Below are 5,022 nucleotides of genomic sequence, written 5' to 3' on the forward strand. Positions count from 1 at the left end.
GCTGTCGAGGAGAGGGGCGGCGCGGCGCCCGCCGGCACCAGCTGCGGGAAACACCTCGCGCACGGGCAGACGCTCCCTTCACCTGTTCCTGATGCGGCTTCCTAAAATAATTCTTTTTGTTTCTGCATCGAGTAACTGATACAGTTTTAGGTACAAATCAGTTTGCAAAGTCAGGGCTCCGTTTTCCAAGAGGTTTCTGTTACTCTGTGGGAGCGTTGTATCAGTCGTGATTCTTCCGCGTTACAAAGTTTCTTATCTGAAAAGAAGTCAAAAGATACATGGATGGCTCAACGTTTTGAAATACGTTTGAAATTTTATATGTGCACTAACATATATATATATTAATACTTGCTATCTATAATTATCTACAATGTACATGTTTGTTTATATATGTATCTACATACATAATGAATTCTCTACAACATACCTACCTGCATGTATATCTAATAGTATTTTATAAATATGAGCTTTATAACTGTGCTGCCGTATCAATTTTTTCTACTTAAGCATTTCTTTCTACATTATTATTCTCCCCAATTGTATAGAAAAAAAAAATCTCAGACAAGTGTCTTTCCCTGGGGTATAGGCTAGGTCTGAAGATCTCCCGGAAAGATGATGTTCTGCCCTGCAAACTTGTTTTCTCTTCAGCTTAGTGTTGCAACTGAGATCACAAAAATGATTCTTGAATGACTGAACAGTTTGTCTAGGAAAACAGCAAGATACTGGACAGAGAGCAAAGAATTGGTGTAGTATGAAGACAGATAAAAGTAGCTGTCTGTGCGGGGATGCACGAGAAAATGGACTTGCTTTGCTTTCACTATCTTACAGCTCAAATAAAATGGAGTATCAGCCTGTGCCAAAGTCTCCATTTTGAAAGCAGTTCAGGTTGCCGYGATCCCCAGGCAGCGCACCTCTCCCCCTTCTCCGTGGCACGGACCTGCTTTCTGCCTCTCCTCACCTAGTGCTGGTGACGGAAGAGCCTCTACCCACAGGTTGCTCCAAGTATTCGTTGGCAGTCGTTCCCCTTCTCTCTCCATCTTTGTTCAAATCTCCTCTGAAAAGCTATTTTATCTCTTGATAGCAAGCTGGCACTGAGCCAGTTCCTCAAAATCACTTTGCTGCTCTAATGTTCTCTCACTGAATGATGCGTTTTCTTCGTGCTGCCTGTAGCAGTTCCGTGTTTCTGTGTGAACTGCACACCTCTCATTACTGCCTCTTTACACTGTACAGGCAGCAACCTCAGCCTCCACTGAGGCAGCCACTTCTGTGTAGTGCTTCCCTGTATTAGCAACGCTTCCCAGCTTATAGCATCTCCACRCTTCTGCCTTGCCTACTGTAGAGTGCTAATAATGAGCCAGCATCCAAAAATTAATTGCTATGCTTTCTTTCAATGTTGATTTCTTTTCCTTGCTAGAATCTGTTGTAGGCATAAGAAAGACTCAGCAGTCCGTAATTTCTGCATTGCAAATGTTCCACTATACCCTAGGACTGTAGTTCCTATCTGCAAATGAGCAGGAGGAGGGAAAAAAATTGTTTTTAAAATAACATTTTCTCGTTTTATGAGTGTTAAGGGAGAAGTTGGTCCTGTTGTTTGAATGGGTTCACGTCCAGCAGGGCACGTCCTCGGGCTCAGCTCAGCGCGAGGACTGTGCGGCTCCAGCAGTGCTGCTGTGGGTGCTCGTGGCGAGGTGCTGCKCTCCATCCCTGCCAGGGCAGCCCTGAAGAAGGCGTCAGGCTCCCGAACCCCTGTGCCTGCTGAGGCTCACGAGGGGGCTGTCAGATGCCCCCTCCCCATTTTATCCCCATGTGGCAGGTCTCTTGCTGAGGGACCTCCACGCACCAGACCCCTGGGAGGCACTGGAGAGGGCGGCCCCCCTCCGTGGGGACAAGACCTGCCTCCGAGGTCCGAGCCCTTCTCCAGGGGCTTGTGTCGAGCTGGAGGCCCGGAGGAGAGGTACCGCCAAGGCTGCTCCCCGCAGCAGGTCCTGGCGTTGCTCATGGGGACAAAGCGGAAGGGCTCGTCCCGAGGAGGTCCCAGCAGAGGAAAGAGGATGCGTACGAGTGCACCGCGTGCTATGTGCGAGTGTGAACTGGTTGCTCTGGTTTAACTGCCCTGACGCAACCAGCTCTTTGAGCAGGTAATTTTCCAGCCTTGCATCCAAGCRCTCGCACCAGGTGCGCTCGTGTTCGTGCTGGGTAACCCCCGCTGTGCAGCCGTGCTGCCCTTTGCTGCTGCTTGGTTACTGCCTACCGGCTTAGTCCTACCCTGGCTCTAGCCAAGAGCAAAACGTGTGTCCCGTCTGCCAGCCCTTACCCTTTGTCTCTTGGTGTCCTAGGGTTGCCCACCTTTCCGGCCCAGGAGATCGCTTTTGGAGGCAGCGCAGCGCCGAGTGCAAGGGCAAAGGATCCCAGCTGAGCTCCTCCCGGTTTACTGGCAGCTGGCCTCACTCTGATCAGATCGCACAGCAGAACTTAGGCTGCTCAAGTGAGTTTTATTAATATAGATAATAAATAAGCCTGGAGCACTGTAGGAGTTACACTCATCAGCAATCTAAATTTTCCAGCCTTAAAAATTATGAGAAGCTTTACCTCTTTTTTTCTGTTTTATGAAAAACCTAAAAAGCAAGTAGTTTGGGGGGAGCTATTTACAGACTACTGTGGGCTGCTTCTTAGGAGCTTTCAAGATAACAGTTATGTCTTGATATTTCTAATTTATGGGTTGGGACAAAAACAATATATAGAAACCCATGATTAGATTAATTTACTACTACTTTTTTTTTAATACAAATACTGCAGTTTGCTAGTTTTATTTCAGAAGCCCTAGAGAATTGGCCTCTGTTTTAAACTATATGACTGAGAAGTGTTATCTTTACCACACGTAGAAATTCTGCAACCTTTGGAGCTATCCGCATTGCAACATAGCAAATTGCACGCTGAGAGCCTGGGGCACGTTGCCATCCCCTCGGGGGAGGAAGGCTGAGAGCCTGGGGCACGTTGCCATCCCCTTGGGGGAGGAAGATAAGGTTACGTGCCTGTGACTATTCATACAAAACGCAAACAGGAAATAAAGTGGGAGACCAAGCCATGTGTCCAGCCATAGCAAAGAAGTTTCTGATGACACTTTAAAACCAAAGGAGMTGATATTCCAGGTGCTGCTCCTTCCCCCAGGATTTCCTCAGAGCCATAAGGAAGGTGGGGTGCCGTGCTGGAAGGATGGGGGAATGCAGGGGGAAGGTCCCAGGGGGCTGAAGGCTGCTGCTTTGCAGAAAGGTGAGGCCTGGATGGTAGTGACTGTAGCTGGGATTTCTACTTCAAGGAAAGACTGTTTTTCTCTGAAATGAAATTGGGATTCCCAGAACAAACAGAATGACATGGGCCATGATTTTCCAGTTTCCTTGTTGATATTTTCATGTRAAGCACAGAGCACACATTGTGAAAGAAAATAGCTCTGCCTTTGTTCCAGGGAGAAATGCTGCAACCTTCCATAGATAAACAACTGAGCAAACCCTGGGAAGGGGGCGTGCGTGCGTGTGTGCATGTGGGGTGGGGAGGGGAGGGAATATTTGCAGAAGAAAGGTGTTATCTGATGAATGAGCAAGGCTCAGCTGAAACTCAAGGGCCCCGGTAACCCGTTCAGAGGATGGTACTCCATGGCAGCCATTCAGGTGCAGTTTTTGGTGTAACTTGGTGTTGGTATGTGCTAAATGTGCTGCTCATTTTGCAAGGGGGTTGCAAGGTTTGGTTCTAGCCTTCATCCCCAACAACCCCTGCTTTTCAGATGGTGCCAGTGAACTCGATGGGACTGCTTACAGGGTAATGCAAACCTAGCATGAGTTACAGCAAGGTAATACCACCCGTTAACATAAGGAGGCAGGGAAATTTGGGGGGCTATTTCTAGCTATCTTATTTACTTTGCCTGGGACAACTCCTTGTGCATAGGGGTATAGGATCTACATTTCCCACTGAATTTACTTTCAATTTAGAGAGCTGGCACTTCTTCAAAAAAGCCTTATAAGTCCCAAATGTTATGAATATAACTAATAATAAGGGTAATAAGGTGCTTGGTGATACTACTACTAAAAGAATAACAGTGAAATCATTTGATTTCTGAAAATCCCCGTTAAGATATATTGCAAGAAATGAATGCAAAAGAGTAGTTATCAGAAAGCTGCCTTCTGTGATCTATGTCGAAAGATGCGAAGGARATCTGTTTATCTGCACCACCTCGATTTGAAGGTCGAGGATTTTACTCAGCCCTGAAAGATGCAGCCATTTACAGAAAGCCTTGGTTTTGCTACAGTATTCACGTGGCAGGTAGGATTGTCACTTGCTCGGGGTGGTGCATGTGGAGCAGAAGGGCCTGTGATAGCACTTATTTCTCTCTATATGCACTGTCTGTACCTTGGGTCACAAGCTGAAGAAGAAAACAGCCTCTAGTGATCTCCCCACCATCAAAACTGTGCTGCTGCGAGGCCACCATTCGCACAATGAAGGGCATTTGCCTTTCCCAAGGACAAAGAGGTTCCAGGCACAAAAATGTGTCACTGCAGCCCATTATATTCTCTCCCTGGGCTCCTTACTGTGTGTGCAGAAAATTTACAGTCCATCTCTAAATATACTGTGGATGTAGYAGGTACAAATATTCCACAGGCATTTAAATTTTTTTGCAGGAGCATCCAGCTGACTTCACTGTAACACACATTTAATTCCTGAGCCTTTAGGAACAATTTCCATAACAACAGCTGTCTTAGCAGCTGAAGGAGTCACCTGATCCAATTCTTTTCTCTTAAACTGTTTTTTATGGATCTGAAGCTTTTGAAATCTGCAGGTTTGCTCTTGAATTGGTATTAGAAATAGTGTGCTCTTTGGAATAACAAGATATTTAAAAATAACTCTGAGCCTTTACACAGTGCTCCCTTGTCCCAGCGACCTGCTGCACACAGGTGGCAGTGTTAATGGACAACGAGAGAGAGAAGACTCCAGCTGTGCAAGGTCTCAGCAGCGCAGCTAAATCACAGAGCC

The sequence above is a fragment of the Rhea americana genome, unplaced genomic scaffold (assembly GCF_003343005.1).
Source record: "Rhea americana isolate MKP2758 unplaced genomic scaffold, rheAme1 scaffold_37, whole genome shotgun sequence".
Taxonomy (NCBI): Eukaryota; Metazoa; Chordata; class Aves; order Rheiformes; family Rheidae; genus Rhea; species Rhea americana.